Below are 23,587 nucleotides of genomic sequence, written 5' to 3' on the forward strand. Positions count from 1 at the left end.
TAATCGGAGGTGTTAGCCGAGAACGAAAACAATGATTGGTAACATGCGGAACTCTTTACTATCGCAAGAGGCATCAGTCAGAGTTGCTTGTCATGGCATATCGGCGCGCATCTCGGCCTTTAATGGGAACTCGTGTTCCACCTGGAGCTGGACTTATGATTGCTCCATTTCCTTATCACTTCTAATTGAAACCGGAAAATTCGTCCTGTTGTGATTGTGAGCAGTGACCGCATCTCCCCGGGGATACCTTCCAGTAGTATTTCCTGCATGACTTGTCTCACATCTGCGTGGGTTTAATTATATCGACCGAAGCTTCGTAAAAAGCTTCTGTGGGGTGTAAATTATTACAAGTAATTGGAGATGTATCTCGGCCAAACTCCTTTTAATTGAGATGATTGATACGGGTATTAGGCCTGCGATTAATTCCTCCTGCCCACGTTTCCAGCGATTAGATTAAGCCGAGAGGAAAGTCACTCTTAAAAATTTGAACACCTATTTTATTTGTATTATACAGCGTGCTAGGGAATGGTTTAGCACAAATTTAAAGGTAGGTAGAGAATGGCAGCACAAAGCGATTTAGCAAAATTTATGTAAATCAAAAATGCATAGTTTTCCAAAAAATCGTCCCAAATTTTGAGAACCGCTGAACTGGAATTATAAAAATTAGCGTAAATTTTAATATTATTGACAAAACAACATAAATTAACTTCTTGGTCCACTACGTTATTCTTCTATTTCAATTTGTTTTGTTATTAAATTTTTCAAAAAAAAAATACACCAGAACCGGGATTCGAACTTCCTACACAAAAGAACATGTTAGCCACAATTTTGAAAAATTCTCAAAACGCCTAAGTGTCTACATCTCCATTTTGTTTAAAAAAAAATGTAACGGTTAATAAACTATCATAAGCCACATAGTGGCTTTCAACCGGTGGGTTAAAAAAATTCTGAAGAAAATATGCACTTTTTGGAAAAATGATATAAAAGTCTTTAGCTCGTCTTATTATAACAAATTCGCATTATATTACTAAAGACAATTAAACTATAACTATTGAATATTTTTGAAGAATATTTTTCTAGTAAATCAGTGAGTAAATTGATGAGTAATATCACTTGTTTATGTTTATAATTTTCTGTCCCGTCCGTTATCGCATACATAAAATGTTTTTGTTTCTTACATTGTTAAACAAAACCAAGAATTTTTAATTTTCATTGTCTAATTCTAACACTGTTAAACTCTTTAATAATTAAAACATGTTTGAATAAATTTTTTCGAGCTATTTTAACACATAAAAATTTTTTGTCCCGTCCGTCATGTGTAAACAAAAAGTATATTAATCAGAAGTCGTTACACATTGCCGCGTTCTTCGGTTTTGTGGTTTCAAACAACAGGTTCCACAGGTACTTCAAAAATAATTGTTGGAATAAGTGCCTTTTAAATTAATAGAATTTTATAACAATTTTTCAACGATAAAAGTGTGAGGTCTTGAGGTCTATTTTGTGTCCCGTCCGTCATCAATTTTTATTTCGTCTTCCTTCTCGTATTCCAAACTTTAAAAATGTGGCTTTAATTGTGGGTAACAAATAATTTGACTGGTACTAACTTACTATAAAAAAATTCATTTATACTGATACTGTTTGTAAAAACTGAAAATAAAATCTAAAAAGTGTCCCATCCGTTAAAATGGAATGATTGTTTTATTTAAAAAAAATTGTTTGTATTTATCACTATTTTAATAGAGTTAAACTTCTTTAGTTTAAATATCTTTATTTACTTAAATTAATAAATTAAATTAATTATTAATTTATGCGATCTAACCCCAAAATTTTCTTCAAAATTTTCTCACAAGTTCATTTTGATTATTAGTCTTTTTGAACTGAAGACGTGCTAAAGATTAAAAAAATATTTTCAAGCTAATTCACTGATTTCTCGATATCAGAAAAACTGAGTTGTTATTCCAAATGCGTGTCGTTTAAGCGCTCAAAAATAACATACCGAATTTTCAATTTATTTTAACGATTTTTTTTATTAAAATAAGCTGTGTATATTATTGTGTTATTGTGTTATTTTTTCAAAGTTTTTGTTTTATTAAATAAGCTGTGTTCTACTTGTGTTATTTTTTCCAAGCGGCGTTATACACTTATGATGGAATTTTTTATTAATATGCAACCCAAGCGGCGTCTTTTCACTCAACTCCAAAACATAAGTTTATATTGTAGTTAATTTCGGAAACACTCTGTATACTTGAATTTTTTTATGTGATTTAGGGGCTAAGTATTTACGACTTTTGTAAAAAAAATAATTTCTAACATTTAAACTAAATTCTTTTTTTTTATTGTTTTAATTAGGCATTTGTAGCAAATTCAGCAGTAATTTTTGAACAAAATGTCATTAAAAAATATTGCAAAACTCTCCGAATTAACAAAACATGAATTTAACGATGCACATTAGGTTTAGTCGTAGCGCTTTGGTAGTTCCTCCCAGCAGCGACTTTTATTAGCCACACCGTCCGGAATCATGTCTTTCCGGAATTGCAACGTTCGTCACGTTCCTCGAACAGAGCTATATCCCGGATTTGCGGTATCATTATTTTCGTCTTTGCGACACAATTAAATCTGGATGTAGCATCCTGCTCGGAATAAAAACTCGTCCATTTTTCAATTTCCTGTAGTAATCACCTGTCCTCCCATCGGTCATTTATTTTGTCTCCGAGAATTAGTTCATTTAGATCATCAATCTTGCGCATGAGAACTGACACTTGCTATGGCCATTCCCGTCCCTTTCACACAACTAATTGTCCCGAGCGGAACAACCGGAACCGTCTTGTTCCGGTGATTGAGACGGACACGCGTCATTGACAATGATGTACAGTGGAGGAGAACCGGAATTATGATTCCGGGACGAGAAATATTAGGTCACAGTTAGTCCAATCAAAAAGAATTTTTTACTTCAGAATGTTTTCCGAAGAAAAAGTCACTTTTTTATATATTTGTACAAATTCATATAATAAATCTGTTTATAAATTACAAGTGTTCAATAATTGTTCTGGTCGTGGTTTGCTGTGGTTTTCTCTTTTTAGCATGAACGTAGGTTGCATGATAAGTTCATAGGGTTTGATGTCAACTGTTTAAATGTTGTCTTATATTTGCATTTTAGAATTTTTGATAAAAATCACATTGAAAATCTTGATAATTGTCTACAGACGTTCAAGAATTTGCTATGCAAGCTCAGTTCAACGTGTGAATTTTTAGCCTGACATGACAGCTGTCATCTGTCATTGTTTTGTAATGCTAACCAAGACATACGTTTTTTGTGACAATTGCCACACATAGGCGATCTGACCAGAACAATTATTGAACACTTGTTATTTTATAAATGTCGTTACGTCTTTAGTTTTTTTCAGCTCCTATAGTAAATAGTAGGTATATTATTATCCGAGTGTTATAAAACGTTCTATTGTGGTACGAATGGTTTTGGAGCACGACGAAGGGGTGCTCCAACAGAATGAGTGCCACAATTAAGTATTACAAAACGAGTGTAATATACTATTTTTTTTTACTTTCTGTTTTGGTTGTTTGTTTTTGTTTAGTTTAACTTATCAAAATCTGTTCAAACTATTTTCTCTTAATTTTGTTAATTATTAGCGCTTTATGAATAAACGAGTTGACCCTGTTGACAGATCACACACTAAATTACAGTGATGACTGATTACACTCAGCCCAGGCTTAATTGTTTTAAAAAGTTTAAACTTTTTTTAAATTATGTCAGAAATTAAACAGACTCGACAATGCAAGTTTACTTCAAAATTATTAAAAATGCAAAAATTAGATATTCCATTAAAAAAAACGTTACTTTTTTTTAATGTAGTTCATTTCTGAAACTTTTTATACAGGGTGCTCAAAAATTGGCGCACCAACTCAGTGGTACGGTGTTGGGAAGCATGTGTAGATTACGGGAAAAATGTTGAAAACAATCCTAAAGTCGTATTTTAAAAAATCCGGAGCTCGAAACTTAGGTCGTTAACTTCTTCAGTTTTCATTATTTTTTAATGTTTTTATGTTTCACACCAAGTAATCGTTTCCTAGTAAAACGGTGAAAAATAATTTTTAAATTTACTAGCAGACTTTAGCAATTTTTTGAATATCAAAAAAATAAAATTCATCAAAAATTTACAATTTATAGATGTGCCAACACTGATTTTTTCCTAGGAAACCATTTAATAAATAATTTATTTTTATTGTTGATCAAATTCTATTGAGATCACGACTGTTAGACAGCGTTGCCACATATGATTTATTTAAAATTCGTTATTTATCAATAATTTTAATACAAAGAATTTTTTTACTATTTTTACCTTTATAGTCTCTACCACACACCATTGAGTTGGTGCGCCCGTTTTTGAACACCCGGTATTTGAAAATAACACAAATAAATACGGCTTTCGAAAGACAAAGATTAATTTTCTGACAAGGTCAATAATGGACTTTGTTAAATTGCTGAAACACCCTGTACATTTTATTAAAACGTAAGCTTTTCGATGTTTTCTTGTGTGGAGTGAAAATCTATTAACTTCAAAGACTTTCTTTAGCCATCATTTTTGCTTTGTTTGCTTTATTTCCACTCACATTTCGGTGCAAAAAATATCAAAAACCGCTTTTTGAGAGCGGTTCTTTTCCTCTCCTGACCTTTGGCGTCTGCCTCCTCTGATTAAAAATTACATCTCTGATGGAGCGCATGATTAAAGAATAAACTAAAGCAGCGTGAACACGGCAGTCGCATTAGCTGATGAGCTAAAAAATGAAGTGAAAATGTTTTTCCCATTTTCCCATTGTCCATTCGTACACGAACTGCCAACTCGTAGTAATTTATCATGTCTTGTATGCAAATCTGGCATCAAGTGTAGGTGCTTGGAATAATTTTTTGAGTTCAGGCCTCGCCACTTCCCTGGAATAAAATCACACTTAATTATCGGGTCTCGGGCACCGTTTAAAATAATTACACCCCTGGACCCGCTATTAGATTGCGCCTTTGGACCACATACGTTGCGGGATTTCGGTGTAAAAACTTATTTTATACCTGGCCGCGATTTAATTAAAACGGCATGAGAACAATGCTGGTCATAACTTAATAAATCGGATTGTTTATTGCACCTTGCAGCCACCGCCCACTAGACGTAAAATTCTGCAAATGACGTGCGCTGGGATCGACCATATGGGCGCTTAGTTAATTTGGTGTCGGGTTATGATTAGTGCGCCGTATATGCACTAGGTCTAGGCGTAATTATAGAGGCCGCAGTGCACGCAAGAAGTCAATAATATCACGAATTGCGGCCTGCAAAGGCCACCCGGGGGTTCGGGACACACTCGTGTGAATCGCACGCAAGCAAGTGTTATTACCCCACCGAACACTACTGGAGCTGCTAGGTCTGCAGGAGACTGTCAGTGCCTTCAGCAGAACTGGATGAAGAGTAATTTTTAAATTTCGTGTTAACAAGCCATTCAGACAACCGATTTAAATAAGCGAGCTAATATTGCTAGATGACGTGGTAACTACGCCATAATTACTTAATTGCGATCGTTATGCACAAAGCGATTTCAGAAAGTAATCTTCCGGAAGGAGATATATATCAAGAAATCGCAATCTCAACAGTATTTTACAAAGTTTTCGCATTTTGGGGCCATTATTTACAACAATCTTATTCAAAAATTTACAAACAATATTTTGGAAAAAAACTGCTGTTGTTTTATAAATTATTTAAATTATTTAATGTATCTATGCAAAACCAAATTAAATTGACTAACTATTCAACTTCTCTCTCTCTACGGAACATTTCGAGATGCAGCGGCACAAAAATGAGTAGATAATTAAAAAACCATTAAAGTTCACGCCAAACATTAGTTTCTGCATTTTAAATTTCTCAAAAATCAGTTGAGAAATAACTGAGATATCAGGCTCGAAAGTCTTAGGTGAGACACCCTGTACATTTTCATTTGGAAGTCAACAGAAGTCCAATTCGGAAATAAAATTAACTAGACGCCCTCTGGTGATGACTTTTGAATTATGTCGAAAACAGTAAAGAAATTTTCGTAATGCCACATTTAACTGACATCAACTGACATTTAATGAATTGTTCAACAATTTTGCGTGTATAGTGTTAATTACAATAGAAAGAATTACTTTAAAAGTACGTACTAGCGTTGACTTTGGTTTTGTAGTTTTTCGTGGTATAAAGTGTTTATTGTTGGAACTTGAAAGTGGATAAAAAGTGAAAAATATTTAAATTTTGATTACAAAGTGTTATCAAACAGTTGTCTAATTAAAGATTATAAGTAATGGATCACAGCGAACACAAAGTTTGGCTCAAGAAACCAATAAATTAGTGAGGTGTTATGAATTTTAGGTTAGAATTTTCTACTGAAAAAATCATGATATGCTGCGGTAAATCTACAAAACTACAATAAAGATTAACAACTGCTGATACATTTAAACGTAAATTATGCCAAAAGGTAGGCTTTTCAATGTCTTTGTAATAATTTTCCAATAAAGAAAGTGAACCAAACAGTCCTTCGTTATTCGTGTTTTCCTCGTCATCTCTCATTTGTCGACATAAGTTTCTTGCATCAAAGATGCAATAATCATTCCGCATAGGCAATGTAATAATTGTGAAGCCCCAAAATTCGTACAACGCTCAAAATATCCGAATAAACATTTTCCCGCCATTTATGGTTACTGTTTTCAACCTAGCTCAGTGGCGCTCCCAACGGTAATGTTACTTCCGAATAGGAAATCTGACCTGACTTGAAATGTAACGTGTTAGAAGTAAAAAATATTTTTTTGTTTTACATAGTTCATTTGATTAGAATCTATTCTACTCAAAAAATTATCTGTAGATTCCGAAGTGCAAACTCCAACTTTGCCATATAAAAATTTTAGTTACTAAGCTGACTTTCAGATAATCTGGATAATCAGATATTTCTGTCCACATTTATAACACTTGTGTGACAAAACCCACATTTTACGTCTCACGATAAAAGCTAATTATAGCTCATTTAGCTATGAAAAATTCCCCTGGGGCGTAGATTGATTCAGTCGTAAATTAACTGTCATCAGTTAATTAAAGGTACTTTATTTCTTCATTTTCCTCCACTTTTACCATCAAACAGTTAAAACCTTTTGGTATTGCCAGTGAGGAAAATAACCTAATTCCAGTTTGACAACTGATGACAGTTATATTAGTCTGAAGTAATCTACGACCCGGCATTGATTTTGTAATTTGTGCGACTCGAACCTGGAGATACGATCTCGTGTGTGTGAATTAATCTCCGAAGCGACTTTTGTTTCGCCGGTTTGAGCCATTTCCCGGGGCCCTAAATACACTTTAATGGTGTTTTTGTCGCTTGATAATGCGTTTTCGATCTAACGTAAAACTATAAATGCAAGGGGCAATCAATCATCAAAATTGTTGTTGTAAATATTGTGTCATTTCGGTAATAACGTGGAATGATAAATGGTAATAATCAATTTGTGAAGTTTCATTAAATAACACGCAAAAGCTTGGCTCGAGTCGTTTTAGCAGAACAAATAGAAAGTCTTGTTTATCTATTACCCAGTGTGGCACTTCCACGAGTCTATTACTCTTCCATTCAAGCACATTTTGCTACAATTTGAAATTTAAGAGCCGCTCTCACAATTGCTGAAAGCTTTCCTTCCGCATGTAAAAGTCAATTTACGTCATGTAACATTTGTGATAATTTTTGCCAACTTGGAGTGGAAAAAGTCGCAAAGCCTGTCGAGAGATTTGTCCCACAAGTGTTTCCCGAAACTTTACAATAGTCGCAAAGTGTAAAAACTTGTAGCAAATTTCGCTGCACTCTTCCCGAGCGTCTGCGTTTTTAATTTATCGCATTGCCATTTAATCAAAGGAGCATAATTTAATATCGGCCATAATTTATGTCTTACACAGCAATGCACTTAAGTAGATTTAACTAGTCGCCTTTGATCGCGGCTGCGACCATTCAAATGCAAACGGGGGTGCATTTACACTGTTATTTTAAGAAGACACATGGGCTTTAAAGTGAGGGCTGCCGAATTTTCACTAATCCGAAAACCATCAGCGACCTTTGTTGGACATGTTTAAATTAGGGGAGCATGTGGGGATGTTTTCTAAGTAAGTTCTCGTGTTCGACGCCGCAAGAATAATGGACGCTTAAAATAATAGATCGTGGGTTGGGAGAAGGGTGGCGAAGCTTTTATTTTTACTTTTCGGTTAGGGAGGTGATAAAAACGAATGATTTGTTAGAAAAATTGGCAAAAAATTACAAAATAGACACGATTCTTGTCTGTGGGTGGATAAGAGGATTATCGAATAAAAGTGGTAAAATAGATAATAGGTGCTTCAATATGGAGTACCGAAGTATTTTAGGTGCTCATGTATTATGACATTTGAATTTATTGTTTGATGGTATCAGCTATCGACTATCGATAACTATATTTGTTTTGAACTTTATATTCTTTCAATTTTTTTACGTTGTTTTCAAACCCTTTTTTTTTCTTTGTATATTTTTCGAAATAATTGTGATTCTTTTACAATTTTCTAAATTCTTTTTCAGAAATGCGTTTGGCTTTTGATTTTTCTCTAGATTCATTCAAATTATTTTTTACACTAAACTTTCTTAGATTCTTTTTTGATTCTTTTCTACATTCATCTCCAGATTTGCTTTTAGATTCTCCTCAGAATCTTTTATCTCTGTATAGATATAACTATAATTATAAATATGGTATTTGATCAATATCGATCATTATATTTGTTTGTACTTAAAATTCTTTCAATTTAATCTCCAAGTTTTTCTGAATTGTTAAATTGTTTTCGAAACTCTTCTTTGGATTCCAAATGTATCTTTTGATTTTCTAAATTTTTTTACATATTCATTTTCATATGAATGTGTATCAAGTAAGTTAAGGAAGTCTTAAAGCATCTTTAATTTAATGATCAATTCATACAAAAAGAGTGAATAATGTTATTCATAATGACAAAAGTTTTTTTACTTCTCATTAATTGTGATGTTGATTTTTTAAAATTTATTGATACCTCAGAAACTAGGTTACACAAATTATTTGAGAGGATCATTTTTAGAAAAGTTTAATGATTTAGAATTCTTTTGATTCCTGCATTGTTACCACCTTAAAATAACTCTTTTTAGTAACTACTTCGATGCACGTTTATATGAAAACGAGTTAGACATTCTTGTTATTTTTTTCTTCTCCAGATTTTTCTTCAGATTCTACTTAGAATCTCTAAATTATTTTTGAAGTTCTCTTTAATTTTCCAAGTTCTTCTTCAGGTATGCCCTTGGAATCTACTTAAAATCTTTTATTCACTTACTTGGTTCCTAACTTTTCTAGTTTTTATCTTTTTCTTAATTATTTTTGAAACTGCGCTTTTGTACATTTTTCTTTAATTTTTTTGTACATTCGTCTCTTGATTTACCTTTAGATTCCCTTTAGAATGTTCTGCCTCTGTATAGACATGGTTCTATACATATTATAATTATAATTATGATATTTGATCCTCTATTTGATGAGTAAATCGATATCGTTCAATTTTTTCGAAATTGTTTTCTAACCACTTTATTAGGTTCCAAATGTCTCCTTATTTATATTTATCTAAATAATTTTTGAGATTCTTTTTTAATTTTCTAATAGACTCCCTTCTATTTTTTTTTCTTCCCAGAATCTTTTACGTGTAGATTTTTGTGGAATTTCGTCTTTAGATAATTGCTTTTTAAACTTTTTTCCATATTCTAATCCAAATGTTTCTTGAAAAATTTCTCTAAATTATGCTTAAATTCCTTTTTTGATTTTTTAAATTATTCTCAACACTGGGCAAAAGTATGGAATCAAGCGTTTTGTGCCTAAACTTTGTATTTTACGAAAAAAATATTAGTACATCATCAACTACTTTAAAAATGTGATAATTTTTAGAGAATATTTTTTTGAAATTTCTTCTAGTTTTCGAGTTTCAAAACGTTTGGTTCCAACGCTGTTAGTATATATGACTCTAAAGACTACTTAAAATATTTTCTACAGGACTGTTTCAAAAGTGTCGGATGATGATAAAGGACGTTCAGTAAGCTTAAAATTGATTTTTTTTATTTGTTTTTCTTAGCAACCGTTTTTGTTCTTCTTTTGTTTCCAGTGAAGTCAAATTTATATTTATAATTTATTGTCTAATTTGCGAATTTATTAAATGTTTGTAACGCCATCAGATGCTGCTAATAGGTGATCTTTTAACAGATATCTGTTTAATGTTGAAATATTTATCGCTTCCGCTACATAAATTAAAAAAAATAAGTACCAAATATTCAGACTATAGAAATCTAGCTATGAAAAGCTATATCTTGTGTATAACACCTAAAGGCTCAAACAATTTTTTGTCATAGGAACTTTTACTCAGTTTCATGTCAAGAGATGGTCCGGGACTTTTGAATCACCCTGTATGTGGATTTATTTATTTCAATTTTCCTGTAGGTTTTTTCGAATTACTTTCTACACTGTACGTTTTACTAGATTTTTCTTTGATTCTTTTTTATATTTTTCTTCAGATTTTCCTTTAAACTACCATCAGAATCTTTGTCACTTATCTCCCGAAACTTTTTTGATGGATTTCTAAATGTTTTTCTACATGATTGTATTATTTTCAAACATTAATTACAATTTTATTCTTATGTTTTTTCCTAGATTCTTCTTTGGAATATTTTTTTATTTTTCCCTAAATTTTTGTGTACCTATACTTATCGTCTTCTTATTTTGACCTCTGAAAAATACGAGCAATTTTCGTAATTATTTTAGCAAAACCTCCCTCTTTGAATTAATTTCTAGCTCTGTAACAAACTAAATTACTAAAAAAAAGAACTGATTATTATCATTACTATGACGTGAAAAGGAATTTTTTTTTTCGTTTTTTGGTGTCAAAACGTGCTGATCTAAATACCTTCGAAAGTAGCTAAAACCACAAGTTTCAAGTAATTTAAATTTAACCAAAATTCCACACTTTAACAACTTTTAGTTCTAGTTCTAGTTCATTTTGTTTCCTTTCATTTTGGTTTTCACACTTTTGTGTAACAACAAGGTCAACCTACTTACTGTTTCCACAAAAACCATTTTAGTGGGACAAAAAAATTAATTTTTAAAATAAAATGAAAATTTCGTTTTCAAATGCTCTGGGTCAGTGGGTCTTTATATTGCGTAAAGTTCAATGCTTGGTGGTCCTTCCCACATTTTGTCGGCCTTTATCTTGGCTATCGGCGCTATAAATTAGAACGGGCTTCCAAATTGGAGCGTCCGTTTTTGACAAATGCCCTAATCCCATGCGATAATTAGCTTATCTAATAAATCATTTACTTCCTAATGAACCTATTCGAATGATAGCATAATAGTCGAAAGAACTCCACGATTACAACCTCTTTGCCATAATGAATTGCTCCGGTAGCTTCGGTATTATCTCCGATCTAAAATCGTGAGTTTACTTTCATTTCCACAATTAAGCGTAATGATTGTACTCTTTAATATCGGTCTATAATTGCCCTCGATCAAAAAAATCCGTTACTTCATCCTCCCTTTGAAAAACCGCGACCTTTCTGTTTGTTTTTTCGTTTCGTGAGTAATACACGAATCCGACATTCCAGCTTTCTCCCTGAAAATAGGCGACAGGCACGATAAGGCTAAAATAAATGAAGTTTTTTATCCCACCCACTTGAATAATGTCAACACAGGTTTGCTCATGAAGGAAAAGCAGATTAAAGCTGATAATTCCTCAATTAATTAACTTCCTTTTTAATTACGTCGTGTAAAAGGATTTGCGTTATTGTTTATTAGTGTTGCGAAATCAACTTAATTGACGAGTCGACGAAGAGACGACAACAAGAACAAAAACGATGATCGAACTTGTAATAAGAGTGCGAGTTTTTCAATTACACTTGAATAACATTAATACTTAATGGCGGCTGGTGAGGCGAGCCGTAAAGGCATTACGAATTAATGTTTGTTTCAATGAGATGGGTGAAGATAAGCATCTAAGCTCAACACGGCTAATAATAATTAGCATCGGCGGGGTTTGACGTGGGAGATGCGCGCAACCAACAGGAATTTACACAGCAAATGGGCTTTCCAACAAAATTTGCTTGTTTTAGACAAGTAAAACACACAGTTATTTTAAGCTCAATCTCTTACACTAATTAAAAACAATTTAACTTTATCAAAAAAGCAAGAAAAACGTCGTTTTAAGCCATTTCGCTTCTACAGGGGGAGTCTTCTAATAGTATATTTTTACTAAGCATATCTCAAAAACTAATAATCGCGCAGAATTTAGCGTTTGCTGTTAAATAATTTATAGTTTCAGAATTATTCTACAATTTCTTATAATTAAAATTAATTAGTTAATTAATTAATTAGCAGCTGCAAAGAAATCTTATTTCTTGTATCACCTGGGAACAAGCGGTGCCTAAATATTGCTGTATTAATTAAGTAAAAATTAAAAATTTAAATAAACGTAATTTAGCTGCTATTAATAATTTTCTGCTCGAAAACATCATATAAGCATCGTTTTTTTAGATTCTTAGAATAACGTTAAAATTGTTAAATTTCGATTAACGTCAACGTCGCATTTTAGCAAATTATTTTTTAATAAGTTTGATAAAACTGTAACATAGTTATTAATGATTACACCTCTCATTGAAACTATAAATTACATTAGCTATTAATTTTTTAATGTGCATAAGTAATTTATAACAACTAATTTTGAAACAGCTAATGTTTTCTTTCTGTTTTATTAATATTATGATACACATTACTATTCTTAGAGCCCGTTTATAGAAAGCTAAATTAAATTTTAATACGTTGTTAACAGCTGACAACGCGAATGAACCAACCAAGTTGGTTCAACTGGGTCACGTGATCACTGACCGGTTAATCACGCATTTAATTGCGGATTAAATTAATAACACTTATAAACCGGCCAATAATTAACTAATTTTAATTATAAAGAAAGGTAACAAAATTCTGAAATACGAAAATTGTCGTTTTAAGTCGAAGTACGAGTATGTCACTAATTTAAACTAAATATCAGTCAGTGAGCAACAAGTTTTTCGAAATTTTGTAATTAAAATTAGACTATATATTAACTTATAGTCTTAAAACAGAGTAGGTAATTTTTCGATGACAAATAGTTTAAAAATATTTTTTTTAATATTTTTGAAATAGATACTTTATTTTATTTGATAGGTACTTAATGCATTAAAGTGTTTTAAGAAGTGATAAAACTGATAAATGAGTAGGTACTTAGGTCGTTGTTTAATTGGTTGCCTGTTTTAATGGTTCCTCAAACTATTGTTAAATCTTAAATGTATATGTCATAAATTTTTCGATTTACCAGTATTTTTTTGGAATGGAATTAAAAATATGTGCAGCATATATTTTGTTTTATTTATTATATTATTATTATTATTATTATTATTATTATTATTATTATTATTATTATTATTATTATTATTATTATTATTAAATTTAATTTAAGGATTTGTTTGTTTTACCTGATGTTACTGATATTATTATTGTTACTAGAAAAAATTCTCTTTTTAATCACTTCTGTACTTAGTTAACCGAACCTTCCCATTTCTCCACTGTTTAAAAGCTAGTCGGAAAGGCACTCTTATATGAGGTAGATATGGGTAACATCTCCGAACAGTTTTTTCCATCTTTTAGGGAAGAGTTGGTGGCGTCCAAAAGTAAAATAAAGAGAAGAAAAAAATACGTACAATATAATTTAGAGGTTACTAGAAACAACATGTAACAAAAGTTTGTAACAGTTGTTTTATTCTCTGTTTTACTAACAATAAAAAATTAACAGTAAAGCTTAATATTTCTCAACAAATGAAATAGAAGTACCTAAAATGCGAGATTAAGGAAAAAATATACTAAGAACCGAAGACATCGTAGAGGAAATCAGTGTACAACATTGAAAACATCATTAGTAGTCATTTGGAAAAAATCATTTAAAAAAATTAGAGGAAATCTTGGGAAAATCATGGAGAATCAAAAGAAATCATGATTAAATCAAAACACATCTTTTACTCCCCGATATTAAAACAATGATTTTAAAAAAAACTTATTTTCTCAATAAAAATTCAAATCATTTCAAGAATCTTTTTTTGAGTGCTTTAATTAATTAATTTAAGCTTTTTTTACAAAACATTATTACACAAAAAAATTATCCCATTATCCTTCGGTCAGATCACTAACAAGAATAGATAACGACAAGAAACAGAAATGTTTTCCTTTACATAGCGAAGAAACTTATAAACGAATAATAAAATATTTTGTACAAATTTCTTGCTTCTTTAATTTTTGTTATAACAGAAAAAAGTATTTCGGAATTAAATCAAAAATAGCATTATGTGAGGTATTTTTTTTAAACAAGTCACCTTGAATTAATAACCAACATGTGCATGTTTGAAGCCTCTACAAATTTAATAATCCGTTTTGGTTTTTCAATTTGTAGTTAATTTTCAGAACTATCATTGCAGTTTTAGGGAACTTGAGTTAGATTTGGGTCTGCGTAATTAAATAAAATAATGGACGCTCAAAAAAGTAGACACATCCAATTTCTGGTCAAAATACATTTAAGGCGGCCCCCGAGAAGTGTCAAAATCAAACTGTCAAACCAAAAAAATATGTTTTTACCCTTTTTTACTTTTATACATAGATATCTCGAAATTGTACAGCGTGCTCAAAAACTGGCGCACCAACTCAATGGTGTGTGGTAGAGAACTGGTTACATATAAAGGTAAAAATAGTAAAAAAATTCTTTGTATTAAAGTTATTGATAAATAACGGATTTTAGATAAATGATATGTGGCAACGTTGTCTAATAGTCATGATCGCAATAGAATTTGAGTAACAATTAAAATAAATTATTTTTGAAACGTTTTCCTAGGAAATAATTCCCAGTGTTGGCACATCTACACATTGTGATTTTTTTGATGAATTTTAATTTTTTTAAATTAAAAAAACTGCTAAAATCTGATAGTAAATTTTAAAATAATTATTCATCGTCTTGTTACGGAACGATTACCTGGTATGAAACATAAAACCATAAAAAATAATGAAAACTAAAGAAGTTAACACAATAAGTTTGTAGCTCCAGATTTTTTAAAATGAAACTTTAGGAATTTTTTCAATATTTTTCCTGTAATCTGCGCTTGCTTCTTTCTCAATAACGTACCACTGAGTTGGTGTGCCAGTTTTTGAGCAGCCTGTATAACAATTGTGATCCCTCCAACTGGCAAATATATTTTGAAAGCGGTAAGTTTTAAAAAATCTTATTCTTGAAGAATATTTTCTAAAGTTTATTTTTTCCTTGCTATTGCTAGTTTTGGGTTCAATTTTTACATGCATATTTACAATGATGTTGTGCATAAATGGTGTATTTTTTTCCGATCTGTGCAGTATCTTGCGTTTGGCAGCCAAGTCTCAGATCATCAGACCATGAAAATGTCTTTATGGGGAATTACTTTCTAATCATTTTGCTTTTAGTTTAGTACTACCCGTAGTCTATTTTTTGAGATATGTGTAAAAGTATGAACACATCATTTTGACAGTTCTCGGGGGCCGCCTTAATCTTACAAGAAGAGTCATCCCATTTGTCTAAAGTCTAAAGTGCTGTTTCAAATTTCAAAAGTACGCCCAATGGTGTAGCCTGTCAATAAAAATGAACCTATCCCGAGATTTTCTGCGATATCTACAGTCGTTAAAAAAATCACCTTGTATTATTATTATTAATTATAATGAGACATGCGTGATAATAATACTGCCCGATTCAAACATTGAAACCAAGACGAAACCTTTCCCATAAGTCACTGATGAAACCATTCTCTCCACGCAGACCTTGTCCATTCCCTGCATGACATCTTAATTATCAATTTTTCTCATTCGTCGTCGATTAGCTCGTCTATTGATTCCCGCCTCCATTGTGGTGGAGCATTTAATATAGCGCGACGTGATCGAGTTATGGAAGTTATTGAACTTGAAAGTGTGTGGTTAATAGTCATCTATCACGGTAGCTGAAGGTGTAATAATACGAGCACATGACCAGTGGCAACCCAACCTGTTCCATGCATAATTATAAAGATCTCGGAATGTGCGCCCGCTGATATCTCGAATCGCTCTCGGTCCGCGGAAACAATGGAACAATGAGAGGGCATACACTGGAGCAGAACCGCTGGACGGGCTCTCCACTAAGCCACGGGGCTTTGTTTGCATGGAAATAAACCCAGATAAGAGCGAATGCGTCGAATACTTTGCCAGTGTTACAACAAAGACTCTTCATTAGGGGAGAATCGAGCCCAATGAAGGGGCACACCTTGCGCCCATTGGAAAAAATACCTTTTCGCGGAGGCGAAGAGTGGGCACCCAGGCGATGGGTGTCAATTTACATCCAGACGAATGCTTTTTACACACCCTCACATAATCGAAGGGTTATCGCATCGGCATCTGTTTTATTTTATTTATAATACGAGTACGTGATTGCTTACAGATCCATCCGAGATTATTTTAAATTGAGTTTGAGTGCGGCCGCCGTCAAATACTGCGTGAAATTGTTTTTGACAGCGTCGTGATTAATTTTAATCGTTGATAAACCACATACGAAACAAATATCTCAAGAAGAGCCGACGACAGCCTCGTAAATCATACAAAACACCCAAAAAACAGCGACGTATCCGTTTCGAAAGCTTTCAGCCAGCCGTCTATGATACTCGCAATGAAAACATAAAACGGATTAAAACCTCTCAGGAATCCGGCAATTTAATTGACTAATGAACTCGCTCGGTTTACCTTGCGCTTGCCAGAAGTTTATGGGCCGCGTTATGGATTAAGCCTGCTTTTATTAGAGCAATAATTTTAATTACGCACTTTACACACACGGCCAGGATAAATAGATGGCTGGCCTTTATTGAGTCACGTACGGAAACGGCTCCATCAAGCGCTGGAAATGTGCGGTTGACCTTTTTGCATTTTTTTGCAGTAGTCGCCAAAAGCACTCAAAAGCATAAGACGGTTTTTTCTACGTGTTTTGCTCAAAAAACGAGCAACTTAAAATAATACGGTGTGTTAAAAAATCGTTAGATCAACTCTTGCTGACATCAAATCTAGACTGACAGATTTGTATTGTCTCTGATAGATTATTGTTTTATTCTGTTGAAGTGTCAAACGTGCTACTTACGATTTTCTCCGTCAGTATTTTCGTATGTAGTAATCGTAAGAAATGAACACGTTCAAAATTTCACAGCAAGAATTGATCTAAAGATTTTTTGAACGCACTGTACAATCTGTCTAAAAATGAATGTATGATCGTAGTAGGGTATTAAAAGTTTGCTGCTTCTTCCTAGAAAAAACGAACAATGTTAGTATATGAAAAATTTGGTTTTTTTACTGGTTACCTGAGTAGTAAAAATTGGTACTTTTCAAAAATTTTACAGAAATAAATTAATTAAATGCAGCAAATTCAAATTCCAGAACCAACTGAGATTCTACACTCTTTTATAAACATTCCGTATATCCGTAATAGGTATGCTTTTTAGAAATTTTTTATGTATAAATTTTTTCTCTAGAAAATTTGTTTCTGATCACAAAAATCCTGAAATCTTTAATGCCCTACAACCAGCTTTGAATCGAAAAGCAAGAAGGAAACCAAAGAAAGACTACGGTCGAGAGTCCACTGACGAATATACAAGAGGCATTTACTTATTTTTGTTGTGCTGTATTTATTTTTATTTTTATTAAAAACAATAAAAAATAATCTAAATTTGTTTGCCTGAAAAAAAGAGAAAAAAAGCTGCAAGTGATCTATGTCTGGGCTATGTCCAAATTTTCATGAGAATGTGAATTGTAAATCCCCTAGATAATAATACATAAATACAGGATAGTCCACATATATTTTCTGCAGAAAAACAAAAACACTAACGCATATGCTTTATAGAATATTACATAACGGGTGTAGAAAGTGAGCGATTTCGTGCGAGTGAAAATCACTATTTTTTCTACAACACTTAAGAAAAGCTATTTAATGCAAAGAGATTTTCATTAACCGCATTTAAAGTATTATCTGCAATTTGCAATTCCGGATTTTTAAGATTTAAATAAATGGTTATTTGTTAAGGAATCTGCAAAGTTTGTTACGTTTGTTCACACCTACCAGTTGTCTTGCTTCTCAGCTTTCCTTGCACATACACAGAATAGCAACATACTTGATAAAAGCAAAATTACGTTAGAACTGTCACAACTTTCGGGCCTACTAAATTGTGTGAAATCGACATTTTTCAAATAGTGTCGTAGGAAAAATTACTTACAACCCTGCTTGTTTTCATAAATAAATAGTATGGAAAATTTAATATTTATATCAAAAATTACAAAAACGTATTGTAGTAATTTGTTTAAGCTAAAAAAAAAAGAAACGCTTACCTCTTATTTATCTCTACATAGTATTTCGCTCGTATTTCGTTAAAAAATACAAAAATACCTAACAAAAAAAGTGCGTTTTTACTTACCTCCATGGTTTTTATGAGATTTTGTCATACAGGGTGAAATTGGATACAATATACTACAAATACAAGGCGTAATTCCTTGATATGAAAAGGTTAGGGTAAAGGAGCCTATTATAAGGCAGTTCCTAATAATATGAGCCACCAGCTTTTGTTTACAAGTTAAAGCTTTTTCAAAAAAGGTACCACTGTTCTACATTGTCAGTAGTTCATTATGAAATTCTATACAACAGAATATTTGAACAGAATAAGAAGATGAAAAATAGTAACTAAATATTGTTGACTGCTATTCGGAAATAAAATTAACTAGACGCCCTCTGGTGATGACTTTTGAACTATGTCGAAAACAGTAAAGAAATTTTCGTAATGCCACATTTAACTGACATTTAATGAATTGTTCAACAATTTTGCGTGTATAGTGTTAATTACTTACAATAGAAAAAATTATTTTAAAAGTACGTGGTGGTAAATACAGTCCGGGACATTTCTATTTGGACATAAAAAATTTGAATTTTCTGACATTTATACGTGTATTCAGCGTCTGTGTGAACAAAAAATGTTCTCTCTCTCATTCTATGGTCCTTGAGCTTTAATAACAGGGACATTTTTTAAATTGGTAGCATTAGAAAATGACAGTAAACAGCTGACTGATGTAAACAATAACACAATAACAAAGGAAATGTTATAATTTTAATCTATATAACCAGTGGCTGCTTTAAAAGTGTGTACTAACGGGATAATAACATATTTACGCAAGTATTTTTGAAGGTAGAAACATTACTTGTCATATAACAACTACTTAGATTATATGATGAGACGGGAATGGCACAATACAGAATTGCAGTCAGTGATTGTGATGGAGAAAGCTGCTGTGAAGTACTGACAGTACTGACTATCGCTGGTTGTACGATTTGTGCAATTTGTGATATATTTTGTGTGAAAAACTGGAAAAGAAAGTGCATCACTGCATAACCTCACTTATCGCAGTTTTGCACATTTTGATGATGGGAATTGCGGTTCAAGTAATTATGAGTTATAGATGGAGAGCCCTGTTTACTTCAAAGTAAGTTCACGACATTTACAGATACTTTCTTTATGTTTTTTGTCTTTTCTGGTGTAGAGGGTTAACTTTTCTATTTTCATATAAAATTCAAACCAAACGAAATCGAAAAGCTTAATATTGTCATGTTTTTTATTAATTATTAAAAAATTTATTTAAAAAATCACAGATAGTGTTTATAATTTGCAGCTGAAGCCTTTTGGGTCCACTTTGTTCCTGGCAGCCACTCTTGTTTCAAGCAGAGTGGGTGTAAAGTTAAAAATAATCCCGTAAAATTGTTAATATAACTCCTTTGCACTGGCATGGGGTATTTGAAAACTTACGTTTAACAAATACGTCACAAAGTCTCAGCCATCGTCGAAAAACATAATAAGGGCTTTATAACAAGAAGCGCTTTCTGATTTTACTGTGGACGTGTGGAAGAATAGTGTGAAATATTGCGAAAAACCAACTTTTACTCTTGTTTACATTTTTGTACGTCTCTATCTGAGAGTAGTCTCTTGTATAAAAAATATAGCCTACTAATAAAGGAAATTAAAGTGTTTTTATTTCTGGGTTGCCCCCAATTCCACTTCGCCCTTGCCTGATAATCAAGACACTGATAATGAAATTGGTGTAAGTGCATCGAATACAAACGTGTTGAATAGATGAATAAAAGAGAGACAACTGCTTTTTTCAAAAAGGCCATTTCAAATTTATTCAAAAAGCACACCCCCATTGAAAAGGGTCCATTCACGATGAAGTTTGGCTTCCTGCATGACGTAGGTCTCGGACACCAATCTCACTGTAAATGGTCTAAATTGGTCTTGCATCTCTAAGACATGGACTCACTGAGAGCGACTTCTGCAGTAGGCTTGAGACCTGCCTGCCTGTCTCGCAACAATCTCTGCATTATGATTCCAAATCATTCTATAAAACGCTGTCAATTACAAGCCATGATATGAGGCATGAGGCCGTCTCAGTGTATGTCTTGTGGTGTACATTGAAACTGTTTCTTAAAGAACCCATTCACAATGAGATCTGCTTCGCTACATGCGGCGCGACAGGACTCAAAAACTAATCCTCAAAGACACAAAAAAACTGACACAGTTTCATCATTTTAAGCCATTGACAGCGTTTTCGAATGTTGGTGCAAAGACTTGTCGCGAGGCATGTTTCAGCCTTCCGCCAACGTCAGTCTGAGTGAAACCCTCTCAAAGTGATCTCAGCGAAAACCACTCACAATGAGATTGACCTATGAGGCCTATGTCGTGCCGCATGCAGCGAGATATGTCTCATTGTTAATGAAAATAGGGCCTTTTTTGTTGTTTAAAGTCGTTTTTAAAACTTTTGTGGCAAATTTTACTGATGTGGCAGAGAGGGGGCATGCAATTGGAACATGACGATGACTACCCTAAAAGGCACTTCGAGGCTTTTATGGCCTTTTTAATGCAAATTTCAACTTTAAACCTGACAGTCATACCAAGGTCAAACATAACCTCAACAGTAATCCAGCAACGGTACTTCAAAGCATTTGAAAGTTTCTCCATTTGTTTTTAAGTGTTCTAGTTGGTACATTTTGCTGTACTTTACTACAATAAAGAAATATTTAAATTTTTATTATTGTTTACATTTGTCATCTGTCAAACACATCAAACAATCAAGTTCCCTAAATTTGAGCTCTTATCTAGTTTTTGTGCTCTATATAGTCTCGCGTCAACGTATGCCCTATGACATGCCTATGACGTATCTCATATAGAAATGTCCCGGACTATACTAGCGTTGACTTTGGTTCTGTAGTTTTTCGTGGTATAAAGTGTTTATTGTTGGAACTTGAAAGTGGATAAAAAGTGAAAAATATTTAAATTTTGATTACAAAGTGTTATCAAACAGTTGTCTAATTAAAGATTATAAGTAATGGATCACAGCGAACACAAAGTTTGGCTCAAGATACCAATAAATTAGTGAAGTGCTATGAATTTTAGGTTAGAATTTTCCAATGAAAAAATCATGAAATGCTGCGGTAAATCTACAAAACTACAATAAAGATTAACAACTGCTGATACATTTCAACGTAAATTATGCCAAAAGGTAGGCTTTTCAATGTCTTTGTAATAATTTTCCAATAAAGAAAGTGAACCAAACAGTCATTCGTTATTCGTGTTTTCCTCGTCATCTCTCATTTATCAACATAAGTTTATTGCATCAAAGATACAATAATCATTCCGCATAGGCAATGCAATAATTGTGAAGCCCCAAAATTCGTACAACGCTCAAAATATCCGAATAAACATTTTCCCGCCATTTATGGTTACTGTTTTCGACCTAGCTCAGTGGCGCCTCCAACGGTAATTTTACTTCCGAATTAACGTAGAGCTGACATTATATAGTACTATTTATTTATCAAACCGTCTCTTCGGTATAATTTATACTTCTTTCGATTAATCCAAAATTTTCTTTGATATTATAGGTATAGAAGAACGGTTTGATCAATTTTTATACTTCTTCCTATAAATCAAAAACTTTAAAAAAATTTCTTCGTGTCCTAATATGAGACACTTAAAAACTAGCTAAAATGGGCACAAAATTTTATGTATTTATTTATGATACAACCTGTCTAGAACCTAAAAGAAATATTTTTAGAGTTATTTTTTATTTTTATAGAAAATGTTAATTTGCTTTACGAAAAACTATGCTTTTATTTTAGGAAGTTTGTTACGTTACGCCTATTTTTTTTATTTTATTTAATAAAAAATGTAGTAATGTAGGGGTTGGATAATTTTGTCTTGGTTTCCTAATTATGAGTATCCTCATCCTGAAAACGCATACTGTCTCATATTGGGAACTTTTCTAACAAGCAAATTTTACATATCCAACAAAATCAAACTTTTAAACTAAAATACAAATGCGAAACTTTGCTGCGTTTTTTGAAAACGTGAATTCCCAATGAAAAATATTCAAATAAAAAAAATGTGAATTTTAAAAAAGGTGTCTCATAATAGGCATCTTCATTCTACAAGACTGGACTGAAAAAGTGGAAATTTTCTTTTAACTTGTTATTACGTGATGATTGATGAATTAAACGTGTTTTAAATTTTGCGAAAATTGTACGACACGTCACTGAGATAAAATTGTGGAAACAAACAAGTTGAGGCTCGACAAAAAAATCTTTGCAAAAAACACGATTTGTCATTGAAATATCTACTCTAAAAAGAGTAGATAAAAATATCGCCGCTTACTAATAGATAATGTCAATGAGTCAGTATGTTTTTGGGGAGTTGTGTGTGAACATGGTGCAGTGCTTTGTGTAATAAAAATGGTCCAATTTTACAAGTGCTGAAAACACCGACTTGTTCAGCACTCGCGGGATTGATGGATGCAACGATATTTTAATCAGTCTGTTTCTAATTCGCGGACGTTTGCATCGGCTTTATAACGCGGTACATACCTTTGACTCTTAAGTGCAAGAAAAGTGAATTTCTACCAGATCCAGAAAATACAACCACTGTTACCTCGACGTGTTTGGTGCCAAAATGTGGTTATCTCGGTGGTTACGTGGCGAATTTCTACTAAAGGTAGGTCAGGAGTGTTTTCGTTTTCTGTGGGTACCGATAAGTGATAACACTGATAACTAGTAATAACTGATAACTGATAACTCTTCGTGTGCTGATATTTTTGTACGTGTTATAAGCCTATAGGCGTCCTAACGGTGTCAAAATTGTGGCGTATTCTCAGATCATGTTAGTGATGGCTTCGATGTCTAATCTCAGCTCTTGCATTTTTTCTTACAACACATAATAGTATGTGTTACCACAGGTTTTACTATGATTAACAAATAGGTAACCAAATTTTACTTTGAATTAAATGAAATTGGCATTAAATTTGACAGCAGTGACAGCATGTCAAAATTCATAATTTTTGATTTTGCAGCCCAGTGTAAAGTTTAGTTTAAAC

The 23,587-nt window shown here is 32.5% G+C and overlaps 1 protein-coding gene and 1 long non-coding RNA gene across 2 annotated transcripts in view; both read left to right on the plus strand.

Moving 5' to 3' along the window:
• robo1 (roundabout 1) overlaps positions 1-23,587 on the plus strand; it is a 476,471-nt gene that overhangs the window by 261,752 nt on the left and 191,132 nt on the right. The window lies entirely within an intron of this gene.
• Positions 19,064-21,251, plus strand: LOC135266887 (uncharacterized). The gene is made up of 3 exons (XR_010335099.1): positions 19,064-19,346; positions 19,398-19,657; positions 19,844-21,251. It is a non-coding gene; the product is annotated as an uncharacterized LOC135266887 (long non-coding RNA).

Source organism: Tribolium castaneum, chromosome 1 (assembly GCF_031307605.1).
Source record: "Tribolium castaneum strain GA2 chromosome 1, icTriCast1.1, whole genome shotgun sequence".
Lineage (NCBI taxonomy): Eukaryota > Metazoa > Arthropoda > Insecta > Coleoptera > Tenebrionidae > Tribolium > Tribolium castaneum.